Source organism: Somniosus microcephalus, chromosome 25 (genome assembly GCF_052327205.1).
Source record: "Somniosus microcephalus isolate GS21.2 chromosome 25, FLI_Smic_1.0, whole genome shotgun sequence".
Taxonomy (NCBI): domain Eukaryota; kingdom Metazoa; phylum Chordata; class Chondrichthyes; order Squaliformes; family Somniosidae; genus Somniosus; species Somniosus microcephalus.
The window spans coordinates 23,011,327-23,037,331 of record NC_141011.1 but is presented as its reverse complement, the minus strand read 5'-3'; the positions used below and the strand labels follow the sequence as shown (position 1 = coordinate 23,037,331).

At 43.8% G+C, this 26,005-nt stretch overlaps 1 long non-coding RNA gene across 1 annotated transcript; it reads left to right on the top strand.

Moving 5' to 3' along the window:
- Positions 1-469: 469 nt before the first annotated feature.
- On the top strand, positions 470-16,468 carry LOC147100536 (uncharacterized). The gene is made up of 3 exons (XR_015073592.1): positions 470-586; positions 9,684-9,745; positions 15,996-16,468. It is a non-coding gene; the product is annotated as an uncharacterized LOC147100536 (long non-coding RNA).
- The last annotated feature ends 9,537 nt before the right edge of the window (positions 16,469-26,005 follow it).

The window sequence follows — 26,005 nt, the reverse complement described above, 5'->3', positions numbered from 1 at the left end:
AACCCCGGGCATCTCAGGTCTATTTGCACTTACAGTGTAGTTTTACAAATTAGTACTCCCAGCACAGTACATAATGGAAGTTTACACAGAGATCAGAACATCCCACACAGTTTTCTGTCCATTAAAATTAATGGGAACATTGTTTAAATTTTATACGCAAGCTGCTAAATGCCTGATATATTCACATAATGGCCACAAAGACAAATAGATTTGACTCCTCGATTATACTATTGACACCCAGGGAATTCCGGGCTCCTGGATCATCGAGTAATGAAAGTTTGTGTTTCAGGTCCTGCAATACTGAAAGAAACACTATTGGCCCAGAAATTAGTGTCCCAACGCGCGAGTAAGCACCGTGTACTCACGCGTGGGACCGATGGAATTGCCGGTTTTCTGCATGCACAGCGCATGCGCGGGAGACCGACATTTCCGATCCTCTGAACCAAGGGGTTCAGAGGTCGAACGCGTGCGCGCAGGAGTCTGCGCGTGCACGTTGAACTTCCTTTTTTTTCCAGGTTTGCCCGTGTGTGAAGGCCTCCACTTTTTACACTTTAAAAAAGCAGACGTAAGGACTTAATTTTAAAAGGTAAGTGGTCTATTAATTAAAATTAGAATTTTTTTTCCACAGGTTTATTATTTTTAAAGACTTTACAGTAAGGTAAGTGTATCTTTAGCCCTGATTTTTTATAAAATTATTTTTTTCAAAAATTTAAATTATTGTTTAAAATAGTTATTTAAAGTTATTTATAGTTCATTTAAATAGTGTGATGTTTTTTAAAATTTTATCTCAAGTTTAAGTACTGTTTTGGCCGCCCGGAGTTTTCATGAGTTTGACAGTTCTTACTGTCAAACTCATGAATGAACTTTTGCATCCTCCGATTGGTTGCCCAGTGCTCACGTGATTCCAGCCGACGCATCGCACTAAGTACGCCGCTGGGTCACGCAAGCACAGCGCGCCGGGAGCTGAACCGGGCCACAGACAGGAAATCCACGCAGGCCCAGGATTCAACTGCCGGCGCGCTAGGTAAGTGTAGGTCGGGGGCTTGCACCCGCGGGAAGCCCCCGACACGAATTTCTGGCCCAATATTATAGAAATAGAGCAATTCAGTTCTCGGGAGTAAGTTTTATATATTACTAAAATAAATACTTTAAATGTTTTCTATAAAATAAAAAGTTCTTGCCTTTTCAATTTCCATCCCATCCTTCACTCTGCTCCATTATCTCTCTTTCTATTTCTGCTATTTTGATTGTGAATTCATTTCTATCCTGGTTGAGATATTCTATTACAGACTACTGATAATTCACTCATTATTTGCACTAAACAAATGAATAATCTAATAATTTGAATGAATCAGTGCAAATAACGTAGCAAAGTGGGAACTTAATTCTAAAAATTAATTGTCAGATAATTTGAATTAAGTAACTTTGAATTAAGAAGAGCGGACTTTAAACATTGAATTTGCTTGGCTTCCTGAGCATTGTGGATCCTCCAATCATTCTGGAGGTGGAATCCACATTGTCCAGAACTGATCTCTGATTGGCTGGGAGAACTGACCTTTCGTGTGGAGCTTTAAATGTAAATAACCTTCTCAATAATTCTTAACACTCTGTCAAGCCCAAGTCCACCAAGCCTTGAATATTGTGCAAATTTCTGGGGCCGTTTTCCATCACCTCACTCATATTCCTGGACAGGGAATGACCGTGCCATTGGAAAATTCACCCTGCGATTTATACCACATGAATTGGATTGCTCTGATAACACACAAGTGATGAAGCTGCAAGATAATTAGAATCTGTGCCATGAATGGAATGTTAGTGAAGAACATGAGGAAAGCAGAGATACAAATGGACAAATGATGTTCCACAGACCAACATACCTATTATGGGCTCTACCCCATCCAGTAAACTCCTGAAGGCAAGTTCTATTATAAATACTCCCTCAAGCCCCCAAAAGATACACAAGCAAAACTTAATAATTTCCATCCATCATCACACTTCAACTATTCGGCCCTAACATGCTACTCCCTACAGGCAGCTACCCCATCCCTCCCCCCAAACCAACTCCAGCAGTACACGGAGCAATGCAATCCCTGTGAAATATTTGATCATCTCCGGCTACACTGTTCTCAAGAGCCTCCAGTCCCGATTCCAACCAGATACGTATCCAAGTCCGATTTTGAAGGAGTTAATTAATGCTGCATCAATTGCTTTTGCTGGGAATCTATTCTATAATACTGTGGGAAAATGAATTTTCCAACCCTCTCGTCTCACTCAAGGCTTAAATTTTAAACCCATGTCTTTATGGAGAAAAGAGAAACACAAAAAGTGGTCAAGTCAAAATCGTTTAATCTACCAAGACACTGTGGAAATGATGACTAACGGGCAGCAGAAGCTGGATCATAAACAGGACAGCAATTCTGCTTCATTGAGAACAAAGTGGGAAGGATAAAAGCAGAAGGTAAGAGAATTAAACCATTGCTATGAGGAAATGTGGCAACTGGGTGAAGCAGAATGATTGACTGACATGGACAGACTGGTGAATAAAATGTATTCTAAGGTCAGTGTTTGATCTTCCTTCAACCTCGGCCAATTTACAACAGTGGGGTTTAAAAGAGGAAGACTAGTCTGCACAGTGTGGAAAATGAGCCAACTTGGAACATATATTATCCATTTGTAACACAGTCATCAGCCAAGGATGCTATTGTTACACCGTGATGTGGGACTGAGCGAGCTTGTGGGAATATTGGATCAAAGGGAATGGGAAAACCATCAGAATCAATGGAACAGAATGGTGCATGTAAACATTGTCGCTGAGGGAGCTAATATAAAGGCAAAGGTCACCAGTAACCTAAGAAAGGATTCAAATGAGAGCTACAGACGGGAAGATGATGGTAGCTGTGGCGCTTTTGATTACATCAGCCGCAAATATATGACTAGGCTTGTGACATTGGCTGGCAGCGTTACAATAATGCTCTAGGATAATTGCTGCGTTCCTGATGAGTAGATTGAGTAACTGATAGTTGCTAGCCAACTATAAGAACCAATCATGTGTTCAGTCCAACGAGTTGAGGAGAGATAGATTTGACCCTGAATAGAATGCAACAGTCAGTCCCTCTCACACTTGCACATGCCGACATTATTAATGACACCCATGAAAAGCAGCATAGGAATGGTAGTAACTTAGTAACTACTGGTTACTAAGCTGTTCTTCACAGGTGTTAACACAGAAGTCATGTGAGAACAAAGGTGAAACTACAAATATAAAATAATTAATGGATTTATGACTGTAATTAGATTAATAATTGCGATCTTACATATGAACGTATGAGAAAGGAAAGGAAAAGACCAGCTGGTCTACTGAGATTGTCCCGTCCTGGCATAGTGTAACTTCTGTAGATAATCACCCCTACCCCCAACCACCACCCACACCACCATGTAATCTCTTGGGAGAGGCTAAAATATAGGGAAAACCCTTAGGCCAATTTAGGAAAACACTCTTGGAAATTCCTCTCTGATACCTGAAGACGATCAAACTCCAGGCGACCACAGTGATTGGGAGACTCAACTCCCAGTGACCCTCCTACCATCTATATTCCATATTTGCCACACTCAGGAGCTTATGTGTTTGAGTTGTGGAAAACAGATATTTCCCCCAGAGCACAGTAGTATAGTATGAACTATTGGTGTTGCTTAAGTCCAATAATGTAGCACCCAACTCTGTGCCGGGGACCCAAGCTTGAATCTCAACATCATTGACATTCAAACTTCAATATGCCCAATAGGTTTTACTGGTTCTTGACCAAACCACTAGATGGAAGCCTTGAGGTGGCACAGTGCTGCCTCTTGAGGGGAGGACAATTGAAGGAACACATCCTGGCCCTTAAAGCTCATTTCTTGTCTCAATACAAGTGGGATTGAGAGATGTTGTGGAGTAGATAACAGTCCATGCCATTTTGCCTCTTCTTCCTCTCTCACTCCTCCTCTCTCTGACGCTTCTCACTTTCACATGTGTCTTACACGTTCTTCGTTCTTACACTCACATGCTTTATTTGACTTCTCTATCACTTTTTCCCTCTATCATTCTAACTCTTTGTCACTCTCTCTATCACCCTTCCTATTACTTCTCATTCACACTCTTACTCTTCTCTTTATTACTCCTCTCTCTATCATTCCTCTCTATCACACACTCTATATCTCCCCATCTCGCTCTCTCTTTACCTTTCTCTCGCCGTCTCTTTATCGTACTCTAATTCTTTATTGCCATATCTCTCCCCCCCCCCCCCCCTCTGTCTGTCCATCTCTATCTACCTCTTGGTCTCTCAGGAATTAAAGGAATTTTTAGACATGAAAACTAAATGTAACTGTGATGTGGGAAGAGCAGTTTGTTGGGATTGTGTGATGAGCCATTGATTTGAGTGTAGTGCCAGGCTTATGGAGGGCTCAAACTGTGTACTCATGACATGAGTTGGAAATAGATTATTCTTCATGAGTTGCAGTTGAGATGGCTTATCAGTTCAGTCTGTCCCATTTTATTTCATTCTTTACTTTTTTTGAAGTTTTGGTGCTGTTCAAGGTAAGCGATATTCCTGCTGGGAAACAAAGCGGTTTTGTCTTTTTGGCACTCACTATCAGCAACAAGCAGTCCCGGGTCTAGAAAAGAATTGATTAACATGCAGATTAATGTTCTCTATATACTGACCAACAAAGTGTCTTAATCCTAGACACAGGAGAGCATCCTTTACAACATCATCATAAATTTCTCATTTCATAAACCAGCCATACTTTCTCAGTAAGATTCCCAATGTCTGATGAACAAATTCCAAAGAAGATCCTTTATGGAGCATTGAAAACTGGGAAGTGATTTCGTGGTGGACAGCAAAAGAGATATAAAAACTGCTCAAAAGCAACTCTGAAACAGTGCAAAATAGACGCCCATAAGTGGGAACAACTTGCTCAAGATAAGAAAGCATGACGAAAAACCATCCATGAAGACACCTCCTACTATGAGGCCCGTCGCATTGCTGATTCTGAATGTAAACTGAGGAAGTCTTGCCTGGAAAATCAAGATCGCCAAACTGCTGTAACTGGGATCCACTGTTCAATCTGTGGACGCTCACTCCCAACAAAAATGGGTCTCATCAGTTATCTGAGAAAAAATGAGATGATATTTTGGCTGTCTTCTTCAATATCATGGTGGCATAGTGGTTAGCACTGTTGCCTCACAGCACCAGGGACCCGGGTTCGAATCCGGCCTCGGGTGACTGTGTGGAGTTTGCACATTCTCCCCGTGTTTGCGTGGGTTTCCTCCGGGTGCTCCGGTTTCCTCCCACAGTCCAAAGATGTGCGGGTTAGGTTGATTGGCTATGATAAATTGACCCTTAGTGTTAGGGAATTAAATACGTGGGGTTACGGGGATAGGGTGGGATATGTGTTGGTGTAGGGGTTACGGGAATCGGGTGGGATATGTGTCGGTGCAGGCTCGATGGGCCGAAATGGCCTCTATCTGCACTGTGGGGTTTCTGTGATTTCTGTGATTTCTGTGATATCATAGGACGAAAGAACTGTACTCTCAATTTGCTGCAGGTTGAATGTGCTATGATCTTGTGCCCACTAGGGTTGAGACAGGCTAAACTTAGGGTTGAGACAGGCTAAACTCAGTTCACTTAAAACCCATATAGCTAGCAGAGAGGAGAAACTTTGATTCAATCATCTGAGTTTAAACCCAGATGAAACTGAAAGGATAGTGTTTTAACCGACTCTCTATCCCAATCCTCTGTGACTTCAATTCTAATGGGGATATTTAAGTCCACTGTAGCCAACTATGAGGAGCAGCACATCAATTATCATAATCACCGTAGTCTTATGGTCCTAAAGTAAAGTAAAAAGGCTTAGTTATGGTTAGATATTCAAAAAGATATTATGAATCTACAGATGTTTAATTATATGCTTCAGCAATGACTTGAGCACATAATCCAGGCTGCCTCTTCAGTGCAGTATTGAGGGAGTGCTGCACTGTTGGTGATGCTGTCTTTCGGATGAGACATTAAATCGAGGGCCTGTCTGCTCTTTCAGATGAATGTAAAAGATCCCATAGCACTATTTCGAAGAAGAGCAGAGGAGTTATCCCTGGTGTCCTGGCCTATATGTAACCTTCAACTAACATCACTAAAACAGATTATCACATTGGTGTTTGTGGGAGCTTGCTGTGCGCAAATTGTCGACCGCATTTCCGACATTACAACAGAGATTACATTTCAAAAGTACTTCATTGGCTGTAAAGCGCTTTGGGATGTCCTGAGGTTATGAAAGGTGCTATAGAAATGCAAGTCTTTCTTTTTATATGATGTAGGAAGGGGTAAAAATGCCACTAACAATAGACCCAATCCTAAGATTGTAGGTTCAATCACAGGAATATGCGACGCACATATCTGTCTGAATTTATGAATTTCTATGTAAAAACTCTTATATTGTTGTCACCCAAGGATAAATATCATGTCACAGAAAATAGGAGTAACAGTCCTCAGTGCCATTGTGTCTCCATCCATGTTAGTAGGAAAGGAAATTGATTTGAAATGTTCTCTTTTGAGTTTGTACAGCTTTCCTTTCCCTTTTTAATTGAGAACATTTCAATTCCGATGATCAGATCTTCACGTTGTTCTCAATTACAGTAAAAAGGGTGAAAAATGAGTAATGTAATGAAAGTATTGCTTTCACCATTGGCTTGTGTTCTCCTTAAAGAGGTATTTGAAATTGCTCAGTAAAGTAATGTCTATCATAGTCAAGTCAATTTATTGTAGAGGGCTGAAGTGTAGAATCTATTAGAACATTGTCCTTCTTGATTTGGAGCAACAGCACAGTGATTAAGAGTGGGGACACTGGCTAAATCCCCCTCTCCTCCCTCACCTAGGATGCTGAAGCTGATTCTGCAACCCCGACTGAGATCAACAATTCAAACAGCACAGATTCAAACCCAAAGCTGGAACCTTTTGGCCTGTGTGGCTCAGCACCGCACCTGGCCATGCATTTGCCCATTGAAGCCATCGGGGCAGCCCGGCACTCTTGACCAGCTCTGTAATTGTTTCACTCACCCTGCACTCCAAACGGGACGGCCGAGCCCCCTTTAAATGGCTGGCTGCCAGGGGGCGAGAGCCGGGAGCCGGAGAGAGCCGACGCTGATAGCTTAGCAGTTCTGCATCCCGGCTAGGGCCCAGGTTTGATGTCCCAGGCCCACAGATAGACGTCTGCATGGATCTTTTGTTCTGCGGGAATTTGGTCCATATGCCACAAAGCTTCTGTCATCAGGATTTGCTGAGGGAAGATTCCCAGCTATGCGTAGAATGTGCTCGCTAGTGATGATGGGATTATTCAGGAAGGGTGACTTCAGCATTTGAATTTGATGCATGGATAGAGTGTCAATGAGAGCGACTGCGCAGCCTGACAACTCCTGCTGTGAAATGGTTGCTCATACACTCATTGACAATAAAACCAGATCAGGTTAAATATAAATAATTAATAATAAATATAGTATTCCTATTCATAATCAGACAGCAAAAGGACAGAGAGACCAGGCCCATCTGTTAAGACTTCAGTAAAAAGTTTGCTATCTGTACTGACACCTGGGGTTTATTTTTGCTGATTCAGTTAGTTGTAAGAGATTTATTTTGTTTGTTTCGTGCAGGCCTGCAATTGACTTTAATTCTGCTTATCATATCACTGCTGTTAGTTATTTTCCTGTACCTGCACTTGTGAATATACATATTATTTTCCTTACTTCAAATGTTCCTCTCCCTCCTCCAAAGGTGCTGACACCTGCAGGGTTATGGTTCCAAAGTTGCTAGCAGCCCTCTGTCACCTCATCCACGCGGTTCTGCTCGAAGTGTGAAACTGGGCAATGATGCTTGGTAGGCCATTCAACTGTCGGAGAGGCAGCATAATCAAAACGATTCTTTTTCTTCCTTGTGCCATCTAGAAAAATGCACTTTCCAGCAGGGATCACTAACCCACGATCAGGAGCAGGAACTGCGGCTGACCCTTCCCTCTCAAGCTTGCGGGCACTGATGTCAACTGCAACATCCCAACTCCCACCTGCTACATCCCAAATCCCACCTGCTTCATCCCAACTCCCACCTGCTACATCCCAACTCCCACCTGCTTCATCCCAACTCCCACCTGCTTCATCCCAACTCCCACCTGCTTCATCCCAACTCCCAACTGCAACATCCCAACTCCCACCTGCTTCATCCCAACTCCTACCTGCTTCATCCCAACTCCCACCTGCTTCATCCCAACTCCCACCTGCTTCATCCCAACTCCCAGCTGCAACATCCCAACTCCCACCTGCTTCATCCCAACTCCCAACTGCAACATCCCAACTCCCAACTGCAACAGCCCAACTCCCACCTGCTTCATCCCAACTCCCACCTGCTTCATCCCAACTCCCACCTGCTTCATCCCAACTCCAACACCCCAACTTCCACCTGCTTCATCCCAACTCCCAACTCCAACATCCCAACTCCCACCTGCTTCATCCCAACTCCCAACTCCAACATCCCAACTCCCACCTGCTTCATCCCAACTCCCAATTGCAACATCCCAACTCCCAGCTGCTTCATCCCAACTCCCATCTGCTTCATCCCAACTCCCACCTGCTTCATCCCAACTCCCAACTGCAACATCCCAACTCCCAACTCCAACATCCCAACTCCCACCTGCTTCATCCCAACTCCCAACTGCAACATCCCAACTCCCACCTGCTTCATCCCAACTCCCAACTGCAACATCCCAACTCCCACCTGCTTCATCCCAACTCCCAACTGCAACATCCCAACTCCCAACTGCAACATCCCAACTCCCACCTGCTTCATCCCAACTCCCACCTGCTTCATCCCAACTCCCACCTGCTTCATCCCAACTCCCAACTGCAACATCCCAACTCCCACCTGCTTCATCCCAACTCCCAACTGCAACATCCCAACTCCCACCTGCTTCATCCCAACTCCCACCTGCTTCATCCCAACTCCCACCTGCTTCATCCCGACTCCCACCTGCTTCATCCCGACTCCCACCTGCTTCATCCTGGCCAGAGATGAACTAACTCAGAAACTGGAACCTTCTGGTCTGTATGGCTGAGGTTCACATTGTTTTGATTCAATATGACACCGGGGGGTGCGGGTGTGGGGGTGGGGGGGCGGGGGGGGATATAAAGTAATAGCGAGGTACAATGAATCTATTCATGAGGCTGATCGCATGTCCATCCTAAGTTGAATGTCTGAGAGTTATCCGGTCAGGCTGGTTTGCAAAAGGTACTTGCATTTTATTGCTATTCATGAGAAAACATACAACAAACACAAAGACTATACCCAATTTACATATCCAACTTATCCAATAGCTCTGTATAACTGAGGGAACAATCCTATCTACAGATATTGGGATTGTTCCTAACCACTCTGGACAGTAGTCCAGGATGCCACAGCGGCCTTGTGGTTATCTGGTCATTATCACATTGCTGTTTGTGGGAGCTTGCTGTGCGCAAATTGGCTGCCACGTTTCCCACATTACAACAGTGATTACACTCCAAAAGTACTTCATTGGCTATAAAGCGCTTTGAGACATCCGGTGGTCGTGAAAGGTGCTATATAAATGCAAATCTTTTTTTCTTGCTTGCTTTCTTTCTTTTCTCTCAGAACCAAACTCTTGCCTTCGGCATTTGTCGCTCCATGGAGCAAAGACCCACTGTAAAGCATAGGTTAGTACAATTTATGCTTCCAGGGATCAGAAGATGTTTCCTCCTGTTGAAGGTAAATGCTGTGCCCCTACAAGTGATACTCAATATCCACCCATGTCTGGAGAAATACCGAGCAGTCTTGGACTATGTAAAAAGATCCGGCATTATTTCCAAGAAAGAGGAAGAGAGTTCTCCTAGGTGTCCTGGCCAATATTTATCCCTCAACCAACATCCCCAGATTATCTGGTCATTCTAACATTGCTATTTGTGAGAGCTTGCTGTGTGCAAATTGGTTGCCCAGTTTTCTACATTACAACAGTGACTACACTTTAAAAGTACTTCATTGACTGTAAGGCGCTTTGGGACATCCTGAGGTCATGACAAGCGCAAGTCTTTCTTTTCTTTATTGCTGGAGTTCAGGGCAACAACCCTTCTTCATAAATACTGTACCCCAGTCCACAGCTATAGGAGGAAGGAATTGACTGAGCTTAAAGACAAGATGGGAATATCACCCTCCCTCCTTCTCCCATCCCAGGTAATAAAAGGACAGTGAGTGACCCAACCTACTATCGCCTGAGGAAAAGGTAGGCCCAGCCACCACTAAGTAAACACCGATCATCAAATATGGAACACTACTATAGTACACAACAAGACTCAGTGCATAACAGAATACAAATACAGGAAACTTTGTGTTATCCGGAGGCTAAATGTCCGGCAAGCTCGAGCCACCGGCAAAAATCAGGAGCCGTTTTGTTAGTTTTTTTTCTTCTCGTGGCTTTTTTTTCCAACAGTCAGGCTCTGCAAAGTCTCTGTAGCTTAGCAACAGCTTCAGAGAGACGCTTCCAAGGTACGGGCCGACTGTTTAGAAGCTGTTGCTAAGCAACAGTGTTTGTTGTCAGATACGGAGATGAAAAGCTCCGTATGCTTCAACATTAACGCTGGTGTGTCCGGCAGTTTTGAGGGAACGGCAACAGCTCGGTCCCGTCGGTGCCGGATAGCACAAAGTTTCCTGTACTGTGGAAGCAAAATATACCATCCCACCAACATATAAAACTGTGTATTACCGTGAATTTTTAATTAACATTCTTCTGCTGGGTGAAGGGATTACAAATTAATATAAGATATTGGCCAAATCTTGCTGGAGCTTGTGCTGTTAGTTAGACTTTTTCCTGCACCCTTTAGCATGCATATAATTTGTGCCATAACTTGCTGGAAGTGCGAGCTGATAACGTTGTGGCGAGGGCAACAGGGCATCTGTGACATTAGTGAACAGTGGGACCAACATGTGATTTAGGACTGAGAAAAAATTAGAGTCAAATCAGGTAGAGATAGAAAAATAAAAAGAGGGAAAGAAATATTGGATGGGGAGAGAGAGAGAAAAGAGACAGAAAGGAAAAGAAAGAAAAAAATTAAAAGCTTGTAATTTTTAAAAAACTCTAAGAAGAATTTACTACCTGTCGGAATGAGACTCAACAGTTTAAATTGTTCCATTTATGGCTGGAGAGGTTGATTGGCGTTGCATTAACAACAACAACAACTTGTATTTATATAGCACCTTTAACGTAGTAAAACATCCCAAGGCGCTTCACGGGAGTATTATAAGACAAAAAAATTGACACATAAGGAGAACTTAGGGCAGGTGACCAAAAGCTTGGTCAAAGATGTAAGTTTTAACAATTATCATGTTGGTAAAAGTGTACTTACGCTGTTAATTATGAGCCCTAACTTTCTGTGGTGAGTTTAATGGGAAATTAATGTGCAAATCCAGCAAGTTCTTAAAAATAACAGTTGGGTTAAGGGTGAGATGCTGTTTGAGTGAGGCAAATGGCGGAGCAGCGTAAACCGACCAGCAAGTTCTGGAGGTTCGCAACTCACGGCACACCTCTTCTTCTTCTGAACTGGCTGATTTGTGCATCAATAATGGCGTGCATCGTTAACACGCCATTATTTTTCCAGCAAGATCTGGCCCATTGTACCAACCATGGCTTATTTGACCATAACTCGCAAGCTCCGCAGATCCAAGTAAATTGTGTGGCATACCCCATTAATGATGCACTGCTATTGATAAGATGCACGGTCAGACACACATCAGTTGTGTCATGTCACAAAGGAAAAAAGAGCAAAACTGATTTTTTGGTAATTTTCAATTCTAATATTTTTATTGAACTTTTAAATTTAGGATGCATGTGTGCTCATCAAGATCAAAATGCTGGGGAATGGAGCACTTTTTTATTTCTGGCACTCAGTGCCAGCGGCAACTAATTTCAAATCAGCTTCGGCAAGATTAGGTGCAGAGTAAAGCTCCCTCTGCTCTGCCTCATCAGTGCTCCTCAGAAGAGTGCTCCCTATTGCTCCTGTGTGATATTATCCATTCGCCGTACCAGCCACCCTCTGACCTCCCTCAGGGAGACTACGAATTAGTGCTGAGGGTTTCTTAATAAGAAAAATCTTAAAGTTCAAATGACAGAATAAAACAGAATGCCACAGTGATACACAATCAGGACTTTAAACCATTACAGATGGGTCTCTGTAATACAGATGGGTGTTACAGATACAGTTTTATATGGGACCAAGTCAGACAGTGTTTCAGATGAACCTTTTACTGCCTATAAACCATATCAAGTACCTTATTTTATGAGAAAGCAGTTAAAAAAAAAATTGGGTGAATTTTAGTACTCAAGGTCATATTGCACGTTTCGATGTAGCATAGAGTCACGCCCCATACACCCTACCCTAACAGTGCGCCTCAGCCCTAACCAGAGAAGAGCAACCCCTGCAGCACCAGTCTGACATTTTTCCAATTTCCCACAGCAGCCAATGCTTTGGCCTCTCGGTGAGATTGCCAATTTAAAAAAAAGAAAGACTTGCATTTATGTAGCGCCTTTCATGACCACCGGACATCCCAAAGCACTTTACAGCCAAGGAAGTACTTTTTGACGTGTAGCCACTGTTGTAATGTAAGAGACGCGGCAGCCAATTTGTACACAGCATGCTCCCACAAACAACAATGTGATAATGACCTTAGTACTGCACTGAACTGGCAGCCTGGATTATGTGCGCAAGTCCTGGGAAAAAAATCTTGTTGAGTTCTGATGGCAACTGTAAACTGCTTACGGTTTATTTTTGTGGATCAGAGTGTCATCTATCCCCCTCACTCCTGTACCGTTGTGTATCTGGGTCATTTGCTACAGCTTGCTACACAACTTGGTACTGTAATGTTTTACTCTAATTTATTATTAATAATAAATAAAACTAAAAATAATTTAGAACATTTGAAAATGTAAACACTGTTCTGTAAAAGGGGTGACGCATTTTACCAAGTATTCAATTGAAGCAAATTTGCAGGAAATATATATTTCCATATTTCGAATCTGCTGTGGGTGTAACATGGACATCACAACCGGGGACTCGTTAGGAATGAATGACTCATGTATAAACTGTGCTGGGCCATTTCTTTTTTGTAATTCAAAATTACACAAATTATTGAACTCATTAATATTTGGAGCCAAGCCTCATCAGTGCGATGTGGTTATGACAGTAAATATACAGTCAGGAATTGCATTTGCAGTGCGACGCCAATACTCATAATTTGTTAATTTGTAATCAACATTCTGGCATTGTTACTGAGGTAGGCAGTGTCTGCGCCTGCACGAGAAATAGGGAGATCACAGACCCCCACGATCCAGGAGCCCCAACCCAGTGGTTCCAGCTCCAAGCCTGGAACGTTTCCCACTGCGCACTGCCACAAAATCGTAAACCCGGTTCCGCACCTTTTCAGAGCGCGGTCTCCAAAACGATTAAAAGGGCCTTCGAACCAGTGGCCCATTTAATTGGGCGGCGAACGACTTTGGGTCCTTTAAATCTTATTATTTGCAGAGTTTTTAAAGGGGATTACAAATTGAATCGTGACCTGGCCACAGAATAATGCTCGCCCTGAGAGATAGCTCCATCATCCACGTTAACTTCTGCGATCCCAATGTCATTGTGATGGGACTTCACAATTAGCCCTGCGTCCATGTATTTTCAAGATATTAAAGGGAACTGATCGGATAGATAGAGAGAAACTATTTCCGCTGGTTGGGGAGTCCAGGACTACGGGGTGAAGTCTAAAAATTAGAACCAGGCCTTTCAGGAGTGAAGTTAGAAAACACTTCCACATGCAAAGAGTGGTCGAAGTTTGGAACTCTCTTCCGCAAATGGCAATTGATGCTAGGTCAATTGTTAATTTTAAATCTGAGATTAATAGATTTTTGTTAACCAAAGGTATTAAGGGATATAGGGCAAAGGCAGGTATATGGAGTTAGGTCACATATCAGCCATGATATCATTAAATGGTGGAACAGGTTTGAGGGGCTAAATGGCCTACTTCTGTTCCTATGTTTCTATGTTCTCTTGTTGCCGGGCTGCACGTCAGCCAATCTACTCAGGGAGTGTGTGGAAATGATTTTTGAAAAAGGCATGATGTTAACTTGACATGCTATGTGTGCAATGCTTAGCGATCCCAATGTCATTGTGATGGAACTGCATAATCAGCCCTGTGTGCGTGTATTTTCAAACAGCAGGCCCTCCACAATTGAATTGCCTGCTGACAGTCGAGGGAGAATTTTCCAAATGCTCACTACTGGTGCTGGACCTTAGCTCACCAGATGAATGATTTGGAAGATTCCAGGTGCACTGCCACAAATGCTCCATCCATTACGAATGGAGAACTGTAGGCAATGCACATGCAATTTCCTGATATACACGGCCAGCAGACGCAGCTCCATGATGGCACCATGAATTTGGAAAGGCACTGTCTCACTGAGCGGCCATCTTGGTAAGAGGCCAATGCCCATGAAACCATGCCCATGAGTCAATGCCTCGAGGAGTAAAGGAAGAAGGGAGAAAAAAAAAATCATTTGACCTGATTAATTGCTGCAGCCAATGGTAAACCAATGGGCTGCTGGTGTCCTTGGCATATATCATGTATTCAAATAGGGCAGACTGCCTCAGTGAGCCCTCTGGAGAGCTAAGGCCCAGCACCGGTAGTGAGCATTTGGAAAACTGTCGCTCGACTGTCAGCAGGAATTTAAACCAGTTCAGATGGGTCTTGGCTAATTGTACATAGGACCAAATCAGATGGTAATTCACATTTGTTTATTAATGATTTTGAACCATATCAAGGACCTTATTTTATGCAGATACAGTTTCAAAAAGTTCTTTTTGTGCTCATCAAGGTGAGAGATGCTAACACTGGAAAATGGAACGCTATCCCACTTCGGGCATGCGGTGTGACTATTACGCACTCCAAGGAAAGGCACAGCACAGTTACATGTAGAGTAAATCTTCTTGTATCTATCCAAAAATATTCCATATTTTCAGAAGGCATTTGACAAGTTCCTCATGTGAGGCTGTTAAAGAAGGTGTAAGATCATGGAATAGATTACAAATTGATTGAGCCCCAACCTTACAACTCTTCTCTAATGCTTCACAGTGACATTTTACCATTTCCCACTGTATGGTCTCATAGGAACAGAAGTAGGCCATTCACCCCCTCGAGCTTGTTCTGCCATTCAATTAGATCATGGCTGATGTGTACCTCAACTCTATTTACCTGCCTTTGTTCTATATCCCTTGATGCCCTTACCTAATAAAAATCTATCAATCTCAGTCTTGAAAATTACAATTGTTTCAGCATCCACAGCCTTTTGGGGGAGGGAGTTAAGATTTCCACTACCCTTTGTGTGAAAAAGAACTTCCTGATTTCACTCCTGAACGGCATGGCTCTGATTTTAAGATTATGCCCCCTTGTTCTGGATTCCCCCACCAGAGGAAATAGTTTCTGTGTATCTCCTCTATTGAATCCCTGTATCATTTTAAAGACCTCAATCAGATCATCCCTTAGCCTTCTAAACTCAAGGGAATACAAGCCAAGTTTATGCAACCTGTCCTCTTAATTTAACCCTTTAAGACCTGCTATCGTTCTGAGTAAGGTTGTCAATTGAGTGCTAAATTTATGCAGTGAGTTCATACCCACAGCCCAAAGCCTTTTCACATAGCATTCTTACAACCAATAGAAAGAGACCTTCAGCATGTCTGTTCGGGGATTTGAACCCAGGACCCAGAATGACATTACAGTAAACTAACCCAGGAGTGACCAAGCATTTGCTCTTTGTGTACTGCATAGGTGCATACCATGGAGCCTAGTTGGCTGCCTATCAAGTTTAAATCCATGTCCAATTAGATTGCTTCTGTCTGGTACGATATCTAATCTTGTTTTCTGATTTCCAAGCTCCTCAGGCAACGAAATTCAAACAGAACAGACCAGAAAAATACAACCACAAATAGAACGGAGTTGCCCGAGCTCCATGGGTCAGGATGCCACTGCTTACGGGCTTTGTAGTTTGAACACCCCTCTGCCGACCCACTGCATCAACCAGTCGAGAATGTATTGCGTGTAAAAATAAATCTTGCAGTATTCATGTATCATAGGGATTTACATAGTAGGCCATCAAGAATGAACACCATCCCAGTTCAAAAACATTGCAAAGTGTAAGCTCGTGGATGTGTGTGTGTGGGGAAGAGAAACAAAATGAAAGTGCTGGGCTTTACAGGTGGAAATTCAGGTGTTATTGTGTTGATCGGATGGTATTGAAGAAAGATCCCAGGATTTATGTGTCTTATTGGACGGAGCTGCAGGCAATATGTGACACAATTTAATAATAAAATGGCTGCATTATTTACGGTTTGCCTATTAGCATGAATCTAACATGCGCACTATAAATTAATGATGGTACACTGAGGTACTACAGGATAGAACGCTGGGTGAGTCGACAGAAAGTAATCTCAGAATGGGGTGAGTATGTCTGAGTACCATTACACAGTTGTCAGAAATCATTCCTCATGTCCATCTCTCCCAAAACAAATTGAAATTAGGTGCTTGAAAATAATTAGAGAAATTTCCCTGAGCACTGGAATGTGGTGCTGGACAATCAGGTATGAGAGTTACCATGGAAACTGAACACTATCTGCTTGCAAGTGCATATTCCAGCGATCTTTTGAATATATCTGTAGGGAGCATTTATAAGAGTGAGCAGATGCATTTTCTAGATCATCACAGGGTACTGTAGATTTATATTAACTCCATCCTTCTCACTGATGGGCTTGCTTTCCATTAGTGGTACTCATCACATTCGTAGATTGAGGACCACTTGTGGCCCACTTCACCTTCATCTGTGTGTCTCAGCAGAGTTGCAACCATGTGCCCCTGAGGCTTCGTTCATGGCCTGGTTGTGAGATGTCACTAGAGCTGGGTTTCAGCACTGTTCCCTCTCCTCGCTCTGTTAAAATCAAGGTTAGGGAGAACTTTGTCACTCAAACGTTGATCAATGTTAGAAATAAGTTGTCAGACAGTGTGGTCGAGGTAAAAGCATTAGAGACGTTCAAAGTGCACTTTGGGTTCTACGATGAGAGAGCTAGGGTGCAAGAGGGATGAGCTTCGATGGGCTGAATGACCTTTTCGCATCTTTGACGTTCATGTGTAGTGGAAGATAGCAAGGGAATGCTATTTAGCGATAGAGCAGATGGAAGGCCTCTATTAAAACTACAGGATATTTAATTAAACATATGGTCCTGTATTTATGTTTTTTCTCTTCCCCCATTTCATGTGACTGGCCTACAATAAGCGACTGCCCAGACTGGTGCAGTTCGAATAATGGGCTCACCATGTTGAGAATTATCAGCACAAACCTATGTTCCAATGCAATATGTGTTGGGACACCCTGAGAGGAACCCTAGAGCAAGACTCTGTTTGGGTTTACACCCATTCACAAAAAAAACCTTTAATAGGATATGAAGGCGTAACCGTTGTTGGTGAGGTGTGGAACTGGCTGCAATTAATTGTCTCTTTAAACTGCTAACAGCTACATTAGAAGTAGATGTATTCCGTTTGGAATAGATGACAGGTAACTGATCAAAGCACAGTGTAATAGACAAGTGCTTTAATTAACTTGAGGCTGCATGTTCTACATTACAACATTACAACAGTGACTACACTTCAAAGGTACTTCTTTGGTCGTAAAGCGCTTTGGGACGTCCTGAGGTCATGAAAGACATTATATAATTGCAAGAATTTCATTCTTTCTTAAAATGAAACCTGTACATCCCTAGTGTGGGATTGGATTGTTCCTCCTTTTCAAAATGAAATTAAGCTGTTAACTTTCTAGGAATTAGTGACTGTTGATTGGTCATGCATTTTGCCCCCTCCTCTCCCGAGAAGACTATACTCTTGCTGGGGTACTGTTCCATGGGCACCCGCTGCCATTTACCAGGCATTCTGCTATGTGTGAGCCTTGACAGCAAATATCAGGAAGACCTTTGATCATGGAGGCCAATCCCGTCCTTGCCTGGCACCTGCACTTTCCAGCACGACTGTGATCACGGGCATGAATTCTGGCTGATTTTTCCCTTCAATAGCCCAGGTGTTTCGTGATCCATTGTAGCTCCCCAACTGCTGTGGTTATCTAACTCCGCAGAGACTGGAGATTAAACCGAGGACCTTCATGGCTTGTGCGGGTCATTTCCACTTCTCAACTGAACCATCAGGGGAGCTTAGCTGCGTGTACGATGTATGGACTTTGTCTGGGCAGAGGTAGTGGAGGGAATAAGCTTAAATTTAGGAAAACTAATTCTGACTCTAGAAGATTAAGAGAGACTTGTTGAAGACAGGTAGGCCTTCAAGTAAATGCTGAGCCGGGTACCTGTTCATGTAAAAAAGAAAAAAAAGGAAGACTTGCATTTCTATAGCACCTTTCACAACATCAGGATGTTCCAAAGTGCTTTACAGCCAATGAAGTACTTTTTGAAGTGTAGTCACTGTTGTAATGTAGGAAACGCGGCAGCCAATTTGTGCACAGCAAGCTCCCACAAACAGCAATGTGATTATGACCAGATAATCTGTTTTTATTTTAGCGCTGTTGGTTGAAGGATAAATATTGGCCACAGGATACTGGGGAGAACGCCCTGGTCTTCGTCAAAATAGTGACATGGGATCTTTTATGTCCACCTGAGCGAACAGACGGGGCCTCGGTTTAACGTCTCAGCTGAACGACAGCACCTCTGACAGCGCAGCACCCCCTCGGTACTGCATTGGAGGTGTAGCGGGATCGGAGGATAAAAGTCAATGAACATGGTCATTTCTTAAAAAACCATTGCCCCTCCTTTACTGGAGGCTTCATGCAGCCGTACTGCAGCTACAGGTTGATTTAGTGAGTGGTTGGTCAGATACATATGTTACACCATCTGATGAGAATTCATAAACAGATGTCACTGTAGGTTCAATGCCAATATGTAATCAAATTATGCGTATCTTTTAAAGCATAAACCAGGTCTTTGCTGCTCTCTTATTTGATATGCTGCCTCACTCGTGGCATTACACCAAAGAAAGCACACTGGAGTTTAAGCAGGCACTGCCCCTGCCAAATCGGAGAAGTGTGGTTTTGATTGTAAATGGTTCAGGAACTAATCTGTGTCGGCACTCAAAGTACATTTTATCACACACCTGTACGTAGGATCTCCTGAGAAATGCATCCAGTTAACAGACGATGCCTTTGTTATGGGCGCCGTCCCATTTCTTTCGAGATCCTGTGACTTTCATGTTTGGTGGACAGGACTCAGGGGATGCCTTTCACATCGGGGATCTGGGTTTAACTCCTCCTGGGACTGAGGGGATGAAAGTCTTCACTATCTGTTAGCTGTTCGGGTCCTCTGTGAAAGGGGTTTAGGCAGTCACAACCCAATTCCTAGTGGGCACAGGCCCACAACCTATCAACTGCCCACTGGTTGACACAACATTGGCAATTTCAGTCACAGGCACTGGTATTCGAGGGGTAAACATATCACAGGTGCAGTAGGGTTCCTCTAAGAACCCACAGAGCAAAGCCCCACAAGCAGCAGTGTGATAATGACCAGATTAAGGCTGAGGTACATTGTTGAGAGAGAGTAGAAACATAGAAGATAGGAGCAGGAGCAGGCCATTCGGCCCCTCGAGCCCGCTCCGCCATTCAATGCGATCATGGCTGATCATCCAAATTCAGTACCCTGTCCCTGCTTTCTCCCCATATCCCTTGATCCCTTTAGCCTCAAGAAATATATCCAACTCCTTCTTGAATATATTTAATGAATTTGCCTCAACTGCCCTGTGTGGCAGAGAATTCCACAGGTTCACCACTCTCTGGGTGAAGAAATTCCTCCTCATCTCAGTCCTAAATGGCTTACCCCTTATCCTTCGACTGTGACCCCTGGTTCTGGACTCCCCTGCCATCGGGAACATCCTTCCTGCATCTAGTCTGTCTAGTCCTGTTAGAATTTTATAAGTTTCAATGAGATCCCCTCTCATTCTTCTAAAAGTAGAGCAAGCTTTACTCTGCACTAAGCATGGCATAACCTACTCGGACTATTTAATGCTGATAGCAGGTGCCCAAAACAGAAGCTATTCATTTATTAACACCAGCATTCCCCACCCAGTGAGCACAAAGTACATAGACTTACATACACACACACACTTATATACATATACATTTACATACACACACGTACGTACACGTGGACAAGATTGCTTCATGTTCCCATTGAGCCTCTCGTTGTACTATTCACTCTGTTACTGGAGCAGCAACTTGACAATTACTTCAAAATGGCAGCTGAACTACACAAATGGTCAAGACTGACACTAACTGTGCAGAATAACACTACCTGCTCTAGACCATCATTTGTAATAAAATCAGGCTGAAAATTCACACTAGGCTGCTATAAATGCTGAATGAAAACCATCTGTTGTTTTCTGCTATTGTGGACAAGTCATTCAACCTCCTGGCATTGCAACTGAAGGACTACGAATGATGGAGAGACTCCCATTCAGTTTTACCCATCTCATCCCAAACTCAACAATCTCTACATGGGGGTTTTGGTGCAGCACCTTGACCTCCTCCTTTCTAATTCTTTACAGACTTGCTGCGAAACTGAGCTTCGCGGCAGCTTAAGGGTTGTGTTGCCTACATCTGCTCCAGTCACATAGTGTTTGCCATCTTCTCCATCAGCACGACAACCTATCTATCTTGGATCAAGTAGGCCCATTGGAAAAGCGAAATCCTCACAGGGGCAATTCCTGTTAAGAGTGAGCTATTCATTGGAAATCCCCCAAACAGCTCCTCTGTGCGTTGACAGCTCTGTCCTGTGAACAGAGTTACAGAGCTATCTGGTGTGTGACCGCATGCTATCAGGGAGGTGGGGGGGTGGAGGAGGGGGAATAAGGGGGTATCTAAATCTCAGCAAGACTTGCATAGATTCATAGGCTTAGCATATCTTGTTTCCAAATATGTTGGACGAATGCCATTGGGTACGTATATACATACTACGCCTAAAAATTTGCATAAGACATTTTCTTCAGACATAAGCCCCAGCTGTATTTCAGCTTTCTAAAGAATTATTGGAAAGTGCCTCCATTGGGTATGTTACTGACTAAAATATGCTCCAGGGACACTGCACCAATTAAGCTGTCAGGTGTAATTATAGTAAAAATCTCTATAAAAAAGGAAGCAATTAAAATGACCCTGGGGACCATGCTGTGGAAAGATTATTCAATGTACAATGTACCATATTAATTGGAATATAAATCATTGTAAGCTATTCCACCTCGGAGACAGGGTCCATATGAATTTGTTTTCTTTTTATTTATTAATAAAATATCATGAACTTACATGAGACACAGGAGTGAAATTACACAGAAACCCACAGCACACATGGTTGGGTACAAATGAATGAACTCATACCAGGTTTCCAATTACTCCATCGCTGAGGAACCTTCATGCTGAATGACACCAATGGGAGTAATATTCTAGAGGTGGTGGTCATGACTTAACCAGGAGAAAGGGGATTGAAGACAAACAGTGTTACTAGCCCAGTTTGGTTCTTGTAATGGAAACTAGCTCTTGCTCCTCCCAAGTTGCAAATATACCGTCCTACGCACTCTTCACCCTCCCTGCATCATTCTGTTGAAAGAAACATTCGCTGTGCAATCTCCTCCTCGAACACATTCGTTCCCAGAACGATGGAACTCCTAACACGCCAACCATTTCAAACCCAAGCCCGCTGTCACCCAATGACTACTTCCCAATTTGTCTTTTTAACCTGCACCATGGACCTGCACCTTGGTTTATCAAAGAAAAGGAGAGGGAGAAGCTTTGATCCAATATCTAATGATTCCACAAGCATTACCTATGAGGCAAACTTTCCATCGGTAATTTGGAGCCTACGTGCTTAAAGGCGTCTAACTGGGGTATGTGATGGCCAATTATCAACAGGTATGCCTATACTTGACCAATGGCTTCCACCCAGAACACAGGAAACAGCAGCATTTGGGTAGGGGGCAGTGGGCTCTTTACAAAATGTGAACAAAGCAAACAAGTGAAAGTCTGCATCAGCGTGAGGCATGAACCTTCTCCCACTGCACTGTTTTAGCCCTAACATTGGCCTAGGTAGAATCATACAATCATAGAGTGGTTACAGCACAGAAGGAGGCCATTCGGCCCATCGAGCCCGTGCCTGCTCTCTGTAAGATCACGCCAGCTAGTCCCACTCCCCCGCCCTTTCCCTGTAGCCCTACAAAGTTTTCCCCCTCAGGTACTTATCCAATTCTCTTTTGAAAGCCACGATTGAATCTGCCTCCACCACCCTCTCAGGCGGTGCATTCCAGATCCTAATCACTCGCTGTGTAAAAAAGTTTTTTCCTCATGTCGCTTTTGGTTCTTCTGCCAATCACCTTAAATCTGTGTCCTCTGTGGGATGGGATCTGTGTTCCCATCTTTCCGTCAATGGGAACAGTTTCTCTCTATTTACTCTGACTAGACCCCTCATGATTTTGACCACCTCGATCAAATCTCCTCTCAACCTTCTCTGCTCTAAGGAGAACAACCCCAGCTTCTCCAGTCTATCCATGTAATTGAAGTCCCTCATCCCTGGAACCATTCTTGTAAATCTTTTCTGCACCCTCTCTAAGGCCTTCACATCCTTCCTAAAGTGCAGTACCCAGAATTGGATACAATACTCCAGATGAGGTCAAACCAGTGTTTTATAAAGGTTCATCATAACTTCTTTGCTTTTGGACTCTATGCCTCTATTTATGAAGCCCAGGATCCCGTATGCTTTTTTAACCACTTTCTCAACCTGCCCTGCCACCTTCAACAATTTGTGCACATATACCCCCAGGTCTCTCTGTTCATGCACCCCCTTTAGGATTGTACCCTTTAGCTTATATTGCCTCTCCTCGTTCTTCCTACCAAAATGTATCACTTTGCACTTTTCTGCGTTAAATTTCATCTGCCACGTGTCCGCCCATTTCACCAGCCTGTCTATGTCTTCTTGAAGTCTATCACTATCCTCCTCACTGTTCACTATACTTCCAAGTTTTGTGTCATCTGCAAATTTTGAAATTGTGCCCTGTACACCCAAGTCTAAGTCATTAACATAGATATCAAGACAAGCAGTGTTCCTAGTACCGACCCGTGGGGAACACCACTGTATACCTTCCTCCAGCCCGAAAAACAACCATTCACCACTACTCTCTGTTTCCTTTCACTTAGCCAATTTCGTATCCATGCTGCCACTGTGCCTTTTATTCCATGGGCTATCCTTGGTGTATCCTACAATGGACATGGGAAGCATTAATTGCATGAGATGTTCTATTTATTATCATCAGCCCAATTCTATCACACGTCTCATAGCATATTCCCCACCCGCCCCCCCCCACCCCTCCCCCTTTTTTCTGGTCTCTCTCAACTACACAAAGGTGTAGTTATCTGGACTTGAACCAAGCAGTCCAATTTTGGAATGGGATGCATGGAAAATTCTAAAATGTAAAGCATAACAGACACTAAAGGCTGGGTTTTTGAAATAGAAAGTCTTAGCTATTGAGGTTAGGAAGCTTTTCAAAAGGGTTCCATCAGTAGAAAAGCCAATCTCACGCCATGATCCCAAACCTCCGCCCTGCCTCAGTCCACCTTTGCATTGGGGAAGGAATGGAAGAGGCTACACGTGTCCTGATCCCCAGAGGTTTGGCAGGCCGGCCTACACTGAGGCCTCTACCTCTGAGCCTGCCGCAAGGAGACTTACAGCTGCACCCTAGAGGACGGCTGCCATGTTGGGAAGCTGCTGGCCGCCGTTCAATTTGCCTACAAAACAACGCTTCTTTCCCTGCTGAATTATTTTCTGCAATACACCAACAACATGGAGAATCAAGTGGATTAACTTGTTAGAATCTCCACAGTGGCAACAACGTACCTAAGAGGCCATTGTTGAATTCCGGAATCTCTTGGGGTCCATTGATTATACGCACATACCCGTGCACCTGCCTACTTTTTGTCGTTTTTATGGGATGTGGGCGTCGCTGGCAAGGCCAGCATTTATTGCCCATCCCTAATTGCCCTTGAGAAGGTGGTGGTGAGCCGCCTTCTTGAACTGCTGCAGTCCATGCGGTGAAGGTACTCCCACAGCGCTGTTAGATTGGGGCCCTCACATGGGGAAACGGCAAACCTGAAATAAAGATGGACAAACTTTAAAAAATATTAAAAGATTTTTTGAAAAGTGTCTTAAAAATTTGGGCCGAGAAATTCATATACTTGCTGCCACCTGTTAGCGCCAGTGATTCTTGAAAAAATGGCGGCCACCGCTCTTGCACCAGCTGGAGGCGGTCCCCACAGCGAACGCCATATCCGTGGGCCTCTTTGCGCTGCCAGTAACCGGCAGCGCCCTGTAAAACAAATGGTGGTGTGGTGACGTCAGTCAGCGTGCAACACCGACTTAATATTGGCCCAGAAATTCGGGTCGGGGGCTTCCCGCAGGTGCAAGCCCCCGACCTGCACTTACCTTGTGCGCCGGCAGTTGAGCTCTGGGCTCTCGTGGAATTCCGCTCCGGGGCCTGCTCCAACTCCCGGCGCACTGTGCTTGCGTGTCCCAGGGGCATAGTTAGTGCGATGTGTCCCCTGGGATCACGTGAGCCATGGGCAGCCAATCAGAGGAGGGAAAAGCCCATTCATAAGATTGACAGGAAGACCTGTCTAAACTTATGAATATACGGGCCCCAAAATAACAGTAAACCTTCAAATAATTTTTTTTTAAATAAACTATAAATCACATTAAATAACTATTTTAAACAATAATTTAAATTTTTGAAAAAAATAATTTTATAAAAAAACGGGGCTAAAAATAAACTTACCTTGCTTTAAAGTATTTAAAAATAATAAACCTGTGGAAAAAATGTTTTAATTTTAATTAACTGACCACTTACCTCTTAAAATGCAGGCCTTACGCCTGGTTTTTACATTTCTAAAATCTAAAGACTTACCCTCACGGAAAAACCTGTAAAAAAAACGTAAGTTCAAAGCGCACGCGCAGACTCCCGCGCGCACGCCTTCGACCTCTGAACCCCTTCATTCAGAGGAACGGAAGTGCCGGTTTCCCGCGCATGCGCAGTGCATGCAAGAAACCGGCACTTCCATCGGGTCCACGCGGGAGTACCCCGTGCGTACTCACGCGTTGGGACCCGAATTTCTGGGCCAATGTCACCTACGCGAACTTCAACCCTTGCGCTCAATTCAGCGCTTTTTCCTAAGCACACCAGGTTAATCGGGTGTGCAAGCAGGCCGACAGATGCTGACAGGGGCGATAGCTGCAGTTGTTAAAGGGACACACACTGTTAAAGGGACACACACATCAATCAGGTAAGTTTGAATGGAAAGGTTTGGCCTTAGTTTTTTGGATTTTATTGAAGTGGTGGCTTACTGCAATATATGTGAAAAGTTTCTTAAGTGTTTTGGGAGTGCTGCTGGACGCTCGCAAGGGCTCGGATGGTAAGTGGACGCCTTTGAGAAGACAGAACATGCTGCGAATACTCAGCAGGTCACGCTACATCCGTGGATTTCACGTCTCAGGTCGACATGCTGCCTGACCAACTGAGTATTTGCAGCATCTTATGCTGTCATTTCACATTTACAGCATCCGCTTGCAGAGGGAAGAGGAAGACACAGAAGAGCAAGACGCAGAAGAGGAGGAATCAGATAGAAGGATGCATCCCAGACAGCCCCTTTGTGGCTGGGATATCCGGGATGGAATCATCTGCCTGTGGTCCCACTGGCTGGACAAGCTACCTCTTCTTGTTGACCCACTGGCTGGGCAGGCTGCATTTCTTGGGTGTGTGAAATGAGGAAGACACAAGGGTGGAGTTGTGCTGATGGGAGGGTGGGAAACCTGGAG